The sequence below is a fragment of the Cryptomeria japonica genome, chromosome 1, assembly GCF_030272615.1.
Source record: "Cryptomeria japonica chromosome 1, Sugi_1.0, whole genome shotgun sequence".
Classification (NCBI taxonomy): Eukaryota; Viridiplantae; Streptophyta; class Pinopsida; order Cupressales; family Cupressaceae; genus Cryptomeria; species Cryptomeria japonica.
In genome coordinates this window covers 696211077-696227694 of record NC_081405.1, presented here as the reverse complement: position 1 = coordinate 696227694, position 16618 = coordinate 696211077, and positions in this window count along the sequence as shown.

Genomic DNA, 16618 nt, shown 5'->3' with positions numbered 1-16618 from the left:
GGGGTAAGTTGTCTATTACTTTTATGCTGGGAGGTCCACCTACCTTACCTTTTCCTTCGTCCCTCTCCTTTTGATATACCTTGAAGGTTTTAGGTTTTTGATACTCTTCCTATTTCTCTTTTTCTACCAAGAATATGTCCCATGCATCTGTTGTTTCCTCTATTACCTCATTCACTCTTCATGTCATCAGTGCTACATGTTGGTGAGCACTTGAGAATACTGATCGGTTAGCCTCAGAGATTAATTGATCTATCCCCTCAAGTGAGTTAAGAAGATGCACTGCAAGTAGTTTTTCAATCTTTATTTTCTTATCTAGCTTAATAATAGCTACTCTTCTACCTTCTATTCTGTTATATAGATCTGTTGGTATTTCATCAACAACTTGGATCAAAAATTTTGTGAAAATATCTGAGTGTAAGATTACACTGTTCTCTACTTTCTCCTTGTCATCAGCGAATAATGTGTCATATAATTTGTTGATGTTCTTCAACTCTCCATCCTCTATAATTTCACTAAGAAGTCTATCAATGGGAGCAACAGTTTGTTGTGTCTTATTCTTAGGAATCATCTTCTTCTTTGGAGTTAATTTCTTTGTTGGGGGCCTCACTGCCTGTTGCTTGTGTCTTGTCCTCTTAGGTGTAGGAGAAGGTGCCGATGAAGGTTTTCTTTTGCTCTCAACTCTTTTAAATATAGCTGGTATGTCACTTTCTAAAGAAGTTCCAACCGGTGAAAGGTGAGTTTCTGGTTGAGGTGCTTCTAACTCATTTTCAGTAATACCAGTTTTTTTTAGTACATCTTCCTTAATAGCTTTTTCTTGTCGGGTTCCTTTTCTAATAGTTGCCTCAACCTTCTTAACCTTTTTCCTTGGTTGAATTTGGCTTTCTATAGTTTCAGCACTACCAAATACTTTTTCTTCATGTTCCTTAGGAGCTTCCAGAAGGGCTTTTGCATTAGTTTCTATTATGTTGTCATCAGTTTCATAGCTTATTTCATTTACCCAGATGGTTCTAGGAATAACTGCTTCCATCCAAATTTCATCTTTCTTTATTACAAAACAGATTTCTTTTTGGTACTTGTCCATATTAGCTTGTGATAACCTTATTCTTTTCTTCATTCAAGCCTTTAGTGCTTGAAAATGCTCATTTATGGCTTTCTCCATGTTCTCTCCCATATTGTTCAGCAATTCTAATAGTTGTTTTCCTACCAGTATATCAAATCCAAAATCTTTGGCACCAATACCAGGTACTTGTTTGGTTATGTATAGCATTCAAGACAAACAAGTAGGTTTCCAAATCTGAATGTCCCTTTCTTTTCCCTTTTGATATTTCCTAGATTGTCTATTAGCTCATCTTTAAGCCATTCACATATGTCTATCCTTGCATTATCATTTACCATATCATAGGCACTTTTAATACACAGGCTAGAAACTGAGTTTAACCTATTTGCATGTGTAGCCTTGTAACCTAAGATCATACTGATAAATTTGATATTTACATCCTTTACATCGTTTATCCTAAGTGATCTCTTATCAAATGTTGCACCAGTTAGGTTTGTTACTAAGTCATTTGAGACCTTCTTAGTTTTGTCAGGTCTATTGCCAATGGAGGGTAACCCTGTTACTACTTTCACTGCTTCTTTTGTGATCTTGTGAATAGAGTCTAACCAAAAAAATTTACCATGTACCCTACTTAGCACAATCCTTATGACATCCTTGGGGAAGTCTAGGATACTAAGAATATTTGTGAAACCTAGGGTTTCTACTATCTTGTGTTTGGGTTTGATATTTCCGGATTCATCACAGATTACATTTTTATACATACTCTTAATTTCATCATCACCTAGTTCATTGATATGACAATGTATATACATTCTAGGGTCTTTATCATATACTACTCCTTTAGGGATTTGAGAGAATGCACCTATGCTATATTCTTTCTTAGCAATTCTGGGAACTAGCTAAAAAACAGGTCTAGATCGCTTAACAATTTCAACAATAGTAGGGTTTGCAATAAATTCAAGAGTGGATGAAGATGCCATAGCTATAAATACCTTGATCTGCCTTAAGGATGAGTGATTTGATATATTGCTTCACTTCTTTTCTTGGAATGCCTTCGCTTGTGAATTTTCGCGCTCTCGAAGATTTGAATTCTCGGTGAATGAAAAATGGAGCCAAAATATTTTCTTTATAATGTTATTTTCACCATCTACCACATTTAATGCTTGTCGGTTAAGTCACAACTTAACTCTTCTGTCAGTATAGAAGTAATTTCAACTTCTCTCCATCAACCAAAGGAATAATAGCATGTTTTTCACTTAGTTGCTAAACCCCCAAAATAATTTTCTTCATTTGGATGAAGAGTCTCCTTCCGGTGGAGTGTTACTTTGTTCTACCAGTGGAGGAGTATTCCCATCAACATTTTGATCTAACTTTCTGATCCATTGTTTTGAGAATTCTTGCTTTACCTCTTCAACCTTTTATTTACCTTTCAAACTAGGACCTTTGTTATTTGTCGATGAGGACTTGCTTCTACAAAATTTAGCAATATGTCCAATCTTGTTATAGGCATAACAAGTCACATTGTTTTTCTGAATAGATTTTCCATATCCTATGCCGATATGTGTTCTGCATTGATTAGATAAATGTCCAAATCTTCCACAAAGATAATATTTTACATTCATTCTGCAATTCTGTGAATTATGACCAATTTTGTTGCATTTAGAACATTGACTGGTGGGTGTATTAGTGCTTTGATAATTTCTAGATCTACACTAATTTGCTCTATGACCATACTTGTTACAGTTAAAGAATTTTCCATTAAATTTATAAGTATTTGGTTTCCTTACCAGTTTTCTATGATCATGTGTGTTTGCAGTACCGGAGCTTTCACCAACTTCAAAGCAAAGGCCATTAGTGTCACCATTAGGTTTCTGATTCTTTAGCATGTCACCAAGTTTTTCTGAGCTTTTCTTGAATTTCTCCTTGTTGTTGATTTGCAGTAGCCAGTTCTCTTTCCAAGATTCCTTTCTGTCTCATGAGTTCATTTGAGTCATTTGTGTCTGCATCAAATCTGTCTTCAACATATCATTTTCATGACTAGGTCTTATGTTTTCATTTGCAACATCATTCAGTCTTCTAGTCAAGTCTTCTTCATTTTTCTTTCTATCTTCAATTTCTTTACAAAATCTCATAGTCATATCCTACATCTTATTCTTTGTTGTATTATTTTCTTGTCTTAGCTTGTTTACGAGATCTTTAAGAGTTTCCTTATCATCAGTCTCATTTTGCATCTTTTCATAAAGTTCTCTTCTCATATTTCTTGCAATGGTAAGATTTTCTTGAAGCACTTGAATAATATCCTGAGCAGCTTTTAGATCATCTTCAAGTTTGATATTTTTCAACTTTTCTGCATCATAGTCTGAAAGAGCTGTTATCAATTGTTTCTTCAAGTTTTCCATCTCTACCGGTGTCAAGATCTTCCTCAAGCTATTAGACTTCTAAAAATAGAGGACCAAGCTCTGATACCAATTGTTAGGAATCCCAAAGATACTAAGAGGGGGGGGGGGGTGAATTAGTATCTAATCGGTTGGTGAATTTACTTGATTTAAAACATATAAAGCATATCAATACTATGTATCAGTAAACTAGAAATAATGCAATAAACAAGAGTAACAACATACACATGAAAACAACACCATAACACAGTAGTTTAACGAGGAAACCCAGTGTGGGAAAAACCTTGGTGGGATTTGTGTCCCACAATATTCACTTATTGGCCAATAAGGAAATATTATTGTTTTACAAGAGGGGCCTCCACATGCAGGAAGGCCAAGTGCCTAGAGCTCACTACTCAATTAGAAAGGAAGTCACACTGACTTTAAAAAATGGATTATGCAAATATAATGTCTTGTACTACCTCATATTAGCATCTGCTATGCTATATCCAGTACTGGTTTTAGCTCTGCTTCATACATACACCCTTAACCTATAATTCACATATTAGGTCTACATAATTTCTCCTATCACATTATTAGAAAATGTTCTACAATGATCTCATACATATATGAGTTATATTACAACTCGCCATGTCAGCTTACAATTATTTTACAATTAATTACAAAATATATTATCAACAAAATTCCTCTCAGCCTGGGTGTCGGTATCCTTCCTTTCACTATCGGTGTTCTGCATGTGTCGGTATAAAGTTTGTCATTGCCGGTGCTGGTAAATTGTCTTGCCAGTATCATATGATTGCGAGGTCGCCATCAATCACAAAACCTTCAATCACCTACAATTTCTCATTGGAGTGTGGATTTGCCAACATCATTTCAGATGCCTTGAACCTTGAACTTGAATTCAAGAAGTTCAATCTCTAGTTGTATGTTACTAGGCATAAATTTGACAGCCGAAGGTTTTCTATAGAGAACTTAAATGTTGATGATGGTTTTTTTCATGAACCTCAACTAGAATATTACTGGGAGAACTGTGGTGATAAATTAAAGTGAGAAGAAGATTGTGGTGGAGGTTCATAGTTCACCAAATTATGACAATGGGTTTATCCATGAATATCTTTGATGTTCAAACAGACAAAGGCAAGGAAGTTGTAGATCCCGAGTTCAACCAGAAGATACAAGGGTAACCTATCCTAGAAGTGGATTGGGATAGGAAAGGGGATGATAGCATTCAGGCTAGAACCCTCATTGTGATTAAGCAGATAGGAAGATGGTTGAAAGATCATTGTTTTGGACAACAACTCATATCTACACCTAAGAGTAGAAAAATTGGTCAAACTCGTGCAACTTCTCAAGAATCTCTTTCTCCTTCTGACATTGTTATTGATATTGTTTGAGATAAAGGAGTTAGATATTGTGGAACCCACTAACTTGACTTGCACTGACCCCAATCACACCAAACACAACTCTGACAAAAATAAGCCAACACTCATGTCTAGATGGTCCATGTACTTGCATCTGAGCTGAGAAATGAATTGATCTTTGAAGAATATTTATTTGTTTGATAATCCAATATGTCTCCCATTGTGCCCTCCTCAACCAACCAAAAGAATCTGGTCACTTCTGAATAAGGAGTACCTCCATGTGACAATGTTAGACTACATCAATCAACAATAGAGCATGCATTAGAGAAATTTGCACCAGAAATCATCAATTGCTCCTTAGCTAGAGCTCTCTTCAAATATGCACCTGCTCCATCATGCTCCCCCTTCCTATGCGCTGTCCCAAAAGAACACCAAATATGAGGTATATGCCTATCTACATACATTCTACTCAACCAATAAAACATACAGGCATTATTGAATTGATCTATATTGTTATCTGACCATATGAGATGTCGATCAATTGCAATATCTTTCTCATGCAAGAACTCAAAAAAAATCTCGAAAGAATGTTGCACATACTCAAAGGACTGTGATCTATCATCACTCATAAAAAAATAGCAATATATATTAAATTGTAGTACTGAGACTGTACCTCATTCTATGGTTGCAATGTATACTTCTCTGCAAAATCAACCACCAATAAAATAGTGCCAATCAAGAAAGAGTTCTTACACATCCTGAACTGTTGATCCAACCACTGAGACCTATGGGTGTGCCTTCCATACTTGTTGAAAATATTTTTCTTAAAATCCAAAATAAAATTAGTAACACTCACTTCTCTTGGGACTAATTCTCATCTAGAACCTTCACCTCCACTCTTGAAAGTATATTTCACTATCTCATATCTTTTTTTCTGAACATAATTCTTTCCAAACTCATGTTTTCTGCCCTCATGAAAACATGAAACAAACTTTGACAACCCACCACATTGTGAGCACTTCTCATTCAAACAATCATTTCTATAGAAATAGGAGCCATCATCTCTAGGGCATAAAAATAGATCTTGCAAGTCTCTTGATGATCTCAAAAATAGCAGTGCACCACACTCATACAACATCTCATTAGTATGCATCATAGAACAAATATGGCATAAAAGTTCATGGTACACTGAAAACTCCACATGGTACTTGCAACATCAAGTATTAAGAATCTTAAGAGGTACACAATAAAATAGCTTCAAAGATTCAAAGGCCCTTTGTGATATTTGCAAAGTTGGATGTACCTCACAAAAAAAATTGTACAACATTGTTTGGCTTGATACCAAGAAATATTTGGGATGCAGAGTGCGGCCTCAGTTGTTGATTCTTAATTTAAAAACATCCTTTATATTGGGTGATGCTCTAGAATTAGAGTGCCAAAATTGTTGAATTTCCTCCTTAACATTGTCAGTCAACTTTCTAACAACATTGGGAAGCCTCTCACCAAAAGGCCATGTATCATGTTGAAGTGGATCGTCAATTTTTTCTCTTTGTGCAAGTTCTCTATCCAAAGTTTTATGGTTTATGTTCAAATCAACACAAGTTTGTCTCATTTGATGAGCCTTCCTCAATTGATGGCTTAATAAGGAGGTTGTAATCACTCTTCGAGAAACTCTCTTATCTCATTCCTTGGTAATCTTTTCAATAGAATTGAGAGCATTAAATAGATTTTTGACAATAATAGAATTTCTCTCCAACTTCTTGTTCATACGAATCTTCAATTTATTTAGCAATGGTATCATCTTTATCATCTTTAACAATTGAACAAAAAGTTGGCATTGCTTAGTCAATGTCTTATTGCTAAAATTTTGGTCGAAAAATTATGTAGCCCATAATCGAACGGTTCTTGTTGACCTCTTGCCTTCAAGATTTGCAATAATATTCTCATCAATTTCAAGTAACCAAATTTTGGAGTTCTTGAAGGTCTTGGATTTGGAATTTATCTTTCATCCATGAGAGGGTCTTCATTTCTGAAATAGTTAGGTGTTACATATTGTTCACTCGGTTGAGCATTTCCACCTTCAATGTCAAATTTTTCCATATTTTCACCTCTAATGTCAAAATTTTCCACATGTTCATCTCCTATGTAAAAATTTTACACATTTTCACCTCCAATGTCAAAAAAAATTCATATTTACATCAATATTGTGGACACCTTCATTGTCAACTCTCAAATTTTCACTTTCCCTTCTCACATTTTCATTCATAAATTCAACACCATGTTGAGCATTTTCATTATCACTTTCAACATTTTCAACATCTTCAACATTTTCACTTTCATAATCTACATTTTCATTTTAAATAACTTGCTCAACATTTTCAAATTCAATTTCCTCTTCGCTTGAAGTAACATTATCAATATTTAATGTACCTTGTCTTCTCCTCCTATGACCTTATCTATCTCTTTCTCTATACAATTCAATTTGGTCAATTGAAAGCTTTCATTTGCGTTTAGACTTCTAATGACTACTACTCCCCATTTACCTCTACAAAGATGCACCTAAATGATTGATAATGTAAGATTTGACTTTAAGAATCTCTCAAAAACACAAATTTGTCTCAACCTATCTAAAAACCCTTGATTGTTAACATAAACCAAAATATGAAGAATATGGGCCGTTGGAATCCACAAAATGACCCTAGAAGGCTCTTTTTTATTTATAGAATTCAGATATCCAATATAATCGGATATCCGATTTTAATGCATAAATTTGGGGTCCCAAAAATAATTCCTAGTGCTCCCTTTTTTTGACTGACGCCACATTATTGGCAATGGCAGAAATTGGATATCTGATTTGAGTACTCATATTTTATAGAGAGAGAGATTAGAGGAGGGGGAGAGAGATATTAGGGGAGAGAGGGAGGAGGGGGTAGGGGGAGAGAGAGATTAGGGAAGAGGGAGAGAGAGAGAGAGAGAGAGAAAGAGATAGAGAGAGAGAGTAGGGGAGAGGGAGAGAGATAGATTAGGGGAAAGGGGGAGAGAGAGAAAGATTCAGAGGTAAGGGGAGAGGGAGAGAGAGACTATGGGAGATGGAGAGAGAGATTAGGGGAAAGAGAGGGAGGGGGAGAGGGAGAGTGGGGGGTGGGGAGGAGAGAGAGAGATTAGGGGAGAGGGATAGAGAGATGGACTAGGGGAGAGGAAGAGAGAGATCAGGGGAGAGAGGGAGAGAGATTAGGGGAGAGGGGTCATATGACCCCTTAGGACCTATAACGACCCAATATGGTGTCATAAGGGGTCATATTGTGTCCTAAGGGGTCATATGGTGTCTTGAGGGGTCATATGACACAATATGACCCCTTAGGACACAATATGACCCATAATGACACAATTTGGTGTCTTAAGGGGTCATATGTTGTCTTAAAGGGTCATAGGACCCAAAATGACTCCGCAGGACACAATATGACCCATAACAATACTGTATAGTGTTGTAAAGGGTCATACAGTGTCTTAAGAAGTCATATGACACAATATGACCCATAACAACATATTTTGGTGTTCTAAGGGGTGATATAGTGTCCTAAGGGGTCATAGGATGCAATATGACCCCTTAGGACACTAGAGGACCCATAACAACCCAATATGGTGTCATAAGGGGTCATATGTTGTCCTTAGGGGTCATATGGTATCCCATGACCCCTTAGAACACATTATGACCTCTAATGACACCATATAGTGTTATAAGGGGTCAGATGACCCATAACGACACCGTATAGTGTCGTAAAAGGTCATATTGTGTCTTAAGGGGTCATATGGTGTCTTAAGGGGTCAGATGACACAATATGACCCCTTAGGACATAATATGACCCCTTAAGACATCATAGGACCCATAATGACCCAATATGGTGTCATAAGGGGTCATATGTTATTCTTAGGGGTCATATGGTATCCCATAACCCCTTAGGAAACCATATGACCCCTAATGACACCATATGGTATCCTAATGGGTCATAGTGTGTCATAAGGTGGCAAGATGAACCATTATTACAATATAAAAAGTAGTACCAATACAACTTATAAATATTTGATACCTAAGGGGTCATAGGACACAATATGACCCCTTCCCTCTCCCTCTCTCTCTCTCTCCCCCCTCCCCTCTCTCCCTCCCTCTCCCATAATCTCTCTCTATCCCTTCCACCCCCCCTCTCTCTCTCCCTTAATATATCTCTCTCTCCCTCTCCCCTAATCTCTCTATCTCTCTTTATCTCTCTCCCTTTCGCCTCCCGATCTTTCTCTCTCTCTCCTAATATCTCCCTCTCCCTTACCCCCTCTCTCTCCCCGAATCTCTCCCTGGATCTCTCTCTCTCCCCCACTCCCCCTCTCCCTCTCCCTAATATCATATACTAATATATTTATAAATTAATATATTGTATATTAATATATTATATATTAATATATTAATAAACAATAGATTTATCAAGTGCAAATCTAGTTATTGATTTGACTTATTAAAATTAGATATCTGATTTCTGTTGTACAAATTTCAAATTTCAAATTTTATCTCGGGTTTGCTTTGGTATTTGGCTTGGAAGTGACAAGTCTAGAAATTCAACTGAAAAAACATGTTTTTTCAGTATTCCTTGATTTTCTAGACTTTACACTAGTGGCTGATGATTTTTTTATAGCCAAAATTGATAAAACAAAAAGTGTCTTTTAAGGAAGTTCTCAACTTTCCAAAAATATAAGGCTTGTCTTATTTCTACTTTAATAAACAATTATTATTTATTTTCTAATTGAATTCTGACAAAAGTCCTGATTGATAGACTGATTGAAAAACACTCATAAGTTTCAAATGATATAACATTTTTTGAATCCGAAACAAGCGTCACATCCTATGCTTTGTCTACTGTAAGGAAAAATTAAAAAAAAATTGAATTTTATAATGTTTTGACCAAGTTAAGGTGGTCAGACGTAGGAGTTTCTGAATTTCTGAACAACCATAGTAAAACAATCATAAATAATTATTTACTTTATAAAAAAATTATAAAAAAATATTTGTCACATCCGGACATGAGTCTAATACTTATATTATAAATCTTATAAAAAAAATATTGATTTGATTGTGATTAGGGTGGTTACCCATACGCCTACTTCTTATCTTTTTCTTGAAATTTAAAATTTTCATTAAATAGGTTTTTTTTTTCCAAAAAATAACTAGTAGCTTAGAAACTACATTAAATTTTCTATAGATTGTCTTCTTACATATTTTGAAAATAATGTTCATAACTTATTCAAATTTTCATGTCAAATTACATAACTTTGATTTTTGGAAATCTCATTGCCACTTAAAGGCATGTTTTGGCACACTGTAATCCTACACATACCCTTATAATATTTATTTCTTTGATCATTTTTAAACTAGCATAAAGGTTCAAATTTATCTGATCCTCTACTTGTGTTCCTATGTTTACAACCGAAAAGTGAAATATATAATCTATTTGGATTTTGAAAATAAGTTTGATCAATGCAATATCCTTTAGGGTATAGACTCACATGAATTAATTTCCTGATTTTCTTCTTATTAGACAATCTTATTTCACTTGATGTGAAGCTATAAAAATGTTTGCTTCTTTTTTTTTCACTTGATGATTTAATCTTATCATAGATAATCTATTTGGATTTTGAAAATAATTTTGATCGGTGCCTTATCCTTTATAGGGTACAAAGTCAAATGAATTCATTTCCTAATGTTCTTCTTATTAGACAATTTTATTTCACACCTGATGTGAAGCTATCAACTATTTACTTTCTTTGCTTTCTTTGCACTTGATGATTTAATCTTATCATAATAATTACTATGCATTCATTTAATCTTTCCTTGAAAGAACAAGACAAAATAATTATTCAAGAATAGAAAAAACTTCCTTGACCGATTCACTCAATCCTTGATATATAAAATTTGGATAATAGGATAGCCCCAAAGTACATGAAATATTCAAATATTCTTTGATTACAATAATCAAAATAATAAGTTAAAATGGATACTGAAAACATTCTACAATATTCTTTACAGAATATGAACAAAAGAGCTAACTGCTTATATTGTTTCCCAGTGTAAAAGTTTTTCATATGATATAAAAATAAATGATCTTCCTTTTATAATGAATCAACAACTTAATTTGAAACAACATGACTCAACATGAAATAATGTGTATTAAATATAGAGACTTAATTAACATTATTCTCTTTAATTTTCTAACAAGAAAATATTAACAACTCCTAAGTTGTCAACATAGTCCTGCTTCTTATAAGTGTCAACATTGGTGATATAGTGCCTCATGATGTATTTCCTTTTGTACCACTCATCCAAAATACTCCTCAAAATATAAATAATGAGACCATGGTTACTTGTTGTCCCACATAGGATTCCACATCTGCACAACTTTTCTCAGACCTTGTCTATCACATTCCATGACTCTGCAGTTATCAGTCCACAAACTTATTTCTTATAAAACATATAAAAGCATATGAATAAGCACAAAATAATGTATAAAGTGAATTTCATTGGGGTTATTTTGATCATCACCAAGCCATGATTAATGTGATCCACTATCTATTAATCATTTTAGGGTATTGGTTTGAAATACCATCAAGTTATCTTTACTATTTTTGTTTTGTGAACTAGTATCACACCTAATAGATTATTAAACAGCTGTTGACTTAGAAGAGTATTTAATCGAGTAAAAGGGAGTATTTACTCTGTCAAAATTTGCCTGCAATAAGCACCCATCGTTCTTCCGGTTGTCTATGCTATTGCGATTGTGTTAATGCAAAGTGCAAACGAGAACTTGATTCGAGGTTATCTTCATGGCAAATAGAAATGCCTTAACACTAGACCATATTTTGCTCGAGATTACATCCTGCAACTTTTTGTGGTCCTTTTAAAGGAGTTTTATATGTAAATGTTATTTTGGGAATATGCATTTCTGCATTGATGGAGTCAAAGGGAATTCAAGGGTGAAATTTTTCTGTCGAACAGTTCCTTTAGAAATACTATATTTGGCACCCGTAGAACTACTTGTTATGGTACTAAAGGAAGATATCATGTTTCCAATTGTATGCCTCGTTCTTTGTATGTTTTAAAACAGTTAGTTCAATATAAAACATGTGCTTCCTGTTTCTCTCCTGTATTCAACTATATCTAATATTTAATGTTAAAATTGATTAGCTATCTGCAATCGTAAATCAGTTAGTTTGATATGAAATCTGATTAATTAGTGGCTATAGTTGAGGTTGGTTGAGTTTGGAGGATGAGTTACCTGTTTTCCACAGAGTTTGGAATAAAGGGCCTTCTGCTCATAGATGCTATTTACTTGTGTTTTCCAGTGGTAAGAGAGCTAATGGACCTGGTGGTTTATGAGGAAATCCCATTAAGATTTTGAAGGTGCTGTCAAACAGGAAACATTGCAACTAAATATGAAAAGTGAAAAAATAGCAGTTCAGCTTCATGGTGGAGGGAGGTTCCCCTCATCACTATGCTGTAGAAAAAGATTGTGATGAAATTTGTGAAGGCTCCAAGGGTTAGGGAGAGCCTAAAGTTATCCTAGAAAATGAATCCTCAAATTCGAAGGCCTTGAAACGGTTTGAGAATAAAGATAATTTTAATGTTAATGTTGTTATTGTTCTAGAAAGAAGACAAATGTGAGCATTTCGCTTTCGTGCAAAGAGGAGGGTATGATAGAAGGTCCATTGTACGTTCCCCAAGGTTTTGTAAGATGGTATAAAGAACATTTTTGGTAGGGATGGTGTGCAGGAGAAGAGTGTATATCATGTAGTAAAGAAGAAGAATAACTCAAACGATGAATCCTTGGATGGAATGACTTTTATAACAAGGGTTTAGCTATTGGTAGCAAAAATGGAGAGGAGGTTGGTTAGTTTGTTAGCCTAATTAGTTCGGGTAGAGAGGTGAGGATTTTTATGGATAACAGTATTATGGGGCAGTAAGGTGTTGCAGGAGAGGAGGGGTAGAAAGTAGTGAAGGGGTGGAGAGACAAAATTTTAAAGCAGAAAGGTGTCTCTAATATGCTTCTTCGATCTCATATTAAGGGGAAGCAAAATAAAAGATGTAATTTTATGACCCATTAATAGGTATTCATACTCAGGTATATTGTGTTATAGGGGGTGGCTCTCTATTTGTAGCCATACCTAGTTTGAGCTAGGTTTAAAACTCAATATATTAATAATAAAAAAATTGATTATTGATAATAAAAAAATACACATAAAACCAAAAATTGTTCATATTTCTCCATTAGAATGATGTGAGGCTCCCTCATTAACTTCATTTTTACATAACACATTGACTTCTATTACAATTAATAAATCACATAAAAAAGGGTTTACAATAATTAAATATTGTTGATTTACTACTAAATGTTGTAAATTATACCATTTCTTCAACCACCCTCTTGATACTCTAATACATAATTCTAAAAATATTAACTACTTTGAATTTCATGCAAATAATAAGATCTTATTATAATAGCATAAAAAATTTAAAGAAGTTTTCCAAATCATCTAAATGACAAATAACTAACCACTATTTAATTAGAAATTCAATTTAATGGTGGTAATTATATCTCCCAACTTAATTAGAAATTCAATTCAATGGTGGTAATTATATCTCCCAACTTGTCAAGATCATTATTTCAAAGAAATAGTAATTGTAGGCATAGATAGGAGATTTATTTTAGTCTTAGGTGACAATTCTAGAAGCATTTAACAACAACATATTCATTAATAGAAAAACATGTAACCACTAGAAAATACAAAAGACAAATGTGTAAGAATAATTTAGTTGAACCTTATCCAAACTATCAATCATAATGATTTAATTAATGTTTAAAATCAATCATACCATCCATAACCATCGAAATATAAACAATAAATGACTTAATATGTTTGTATGCATAAAAAAAAGTTAAATAAAAATAAAAGCATGACAAGAACACTAAATCGTTGTGTATCAAAGAACAATTGTAGAACCCATCAAGTATCTTGTTTGATGACTTTAATTTATGTACTTTAATATTATAAAGCATGGATTTCTATATATTATTTTATGGTCTTTTATGACAATGATCATAACTTATGATATATATACTAAATTGATTTCCTGATGAAACCTGCACAAACAATAAAAAGGGTTAAAAGCTGAAAAATAGACATCTTTTCTGAGAGAATGCCATTTTTAGGGTTCCTCTGCATTACAATTGATTGATGCTTTTTTGTTCAATGATAATCTTTCACTTTTAGCTAATTTGAGGTCCCCACAAAAAAAAGGTCACTACATTTTTAATTAAGTGCATAAATTAATTGTAAACTAATTTATTTAAGTAATATATATTATAATGTAAAAGACAGGCAATGGTAAATTAAAAAAAAGGAACAAGTGGACGCAGGATTCACGTATTGTGGAGGCTTCACCAGTGATATGTCCAAGTTTCATTAAATATGATGAAAATAGCGGTCATGTTTGCTTTCTTTTTTTTTTTTTAATGGAAAAAATTAATGGCTCCATGTGACTAATATGCCCATTTTGGAGGATACTGCTGAAGGCTAATGGAGTTCTTTCATTCTTGTTTCTGGAGTTTTTTCGATTTACTCATTAGTCTATTAGTATACTATTAGCATATTTCATGTCTGATTCCAATTTTTTTGAGTAAAAAGTTCAGATTTATGTATAAAATATATTATTTAAGAGAAGATTGTTGTGTATTATTTAATAAAGGATAATTGTAATATATACAGTTTTATGAAATACAACAAATTTCTATAAATTTGAATCTACACTCTCACATCTAATTGGAATTAATTGGCATCATATTAAGTGCTTTTAATACATCTACAATCTATAATTTCTTTAAAACCATTTTGATGTTGGGTTGGTTGTTTGAAAAGTTTTGTTGTGTTTTATGTCTTATAGTTTCTTTACTATTTCTCAATTGTTCTTTGTCATCTTACTATCTTTATGACTAAATATTTTTGCTTGTAAAATGTCCTTCTAACAATTGCTCAATATACTCTTTCAGAATCCTTGATCAAAAATATTTTCAACATATACTTCATTGTTCATTATTCTAGCAATTAAGATATAAATATCTTAAAAGTAAAAGTTAGGATTCCTATTGGAAAAGAAACAAAACAGAACACAAAAACAGAGTATGGAGAAAACAGAGCAGCACATAAGGAAGACAAATTTTTATTTATCAAACCATATTTTCATTCTTTTTCATTTAGTCATCAAAATGATTACAAAATGCCTCTTTTAATGGAGGTCTTAGATGTTTTCCAGAATTTTTGCATATAAAATAATGTTTGAAGACTATAGATGGAATGGTGGACAGGTTGGAGTAGATGTTGAAAACAAATCCAAATCTTGCTAATTCTATAAACACTTGTTCATACGGAGCATGTGGATGGGGGTAGGTGAGATTAGACTCCAACACTCCCCCTTAATCTCAACTACCAATATTCTATCCATTCTTTTGTTCTTTCCAGCTTTCTTCAACTACTTTCCCTTTTTCTCTATGATCTCTTCTTTGGTTTTCTTGCTAACTTGTTGTTGCTACAATTGCTGCAATTTTCAACATTCACAATGTCTTCTCTTTAACTAATATCCTCGTCTGATTTTTTGATTTCTTTCATGAAATCCTCTTTCTTTCTTGTGCTCCAATTTTCTTCAACTGCTGTTGTAGTCTCTTCAAAAACTTGTTTTTAAATTTTAAAACATAATACAATCTGTAAATGTCTTGCTAGGCAATGATTTCTTTTAGCTGAAAACATTTTTAATCCCTTTTGGACATTCAAACCTTTCATTACTTCTATTGTTCATCACATATGAACATTTGTACAATCTTTTGAACATACCTGTGAGCTTTTGCCAATTAGTTCCATAGGTCCATCCACAATCCATTTTTATACAACCTGTTATTGATTCTTTCTTCCAACACATTTTTTCAGAATTATTTCTCAAACCAAAAATTTTACATGGATGTAAGTCCCAACACATTTCTTTTGTGTGTCCTTCTCTATTGCAATGAGAACACCTAATACAATGCCTTTTATGGGCTATTTTGTTTGAACTAGTAGCATCATTCTCTTTTCTTGTGACATATCCAAGACCTTCATACTTTGGCCTCATTATAGGATCAATAGGCTCTCTAATTCCTTGTTCTTGTTTTCCCAATCCTTGACCTTTATAACCTATTTTCTTCATGATTTTTAAACCAATATTCTTATCATCACACCTAACATAATTTGCAAACACATTTTCATCTTCTTTCTTGCATTCTTTATCACAAATAGTTTCAACTAAATTACCTTCACTAAATGATGAACACAAATCTTTTGTGTCACATGAAGCATTACTAACTAGTGGTTTTAACTTCAAACATTCATTCTCTTGTTTCAGATTTAAGAGTTCCCTTTTCTGTAAATTGTTTTCTTCTTCTAACCTTTTTGACATTTCTTCCAAATCATCAAACTTCCTTTTGACATCATCAAATAACTGTAATTTCTCTTCTAATTCCTTATTTTTATCTTTAACTTCATTCAATTCTTTTTCAAAATTATAATTTTCATCTAACAATTCACATTTTTTCATTTGCTTCTCTTTTAAAAAAAATATCATTTTTGAAATTTTCTTCTTACATTCCTTCAATTCTTCTTTTAAATCATTTGTTTTCTCTTTCTTTACTCTGTCCACTTTACCCATTAAAACAAAAAAATAAGAATAAACTTACCTTACC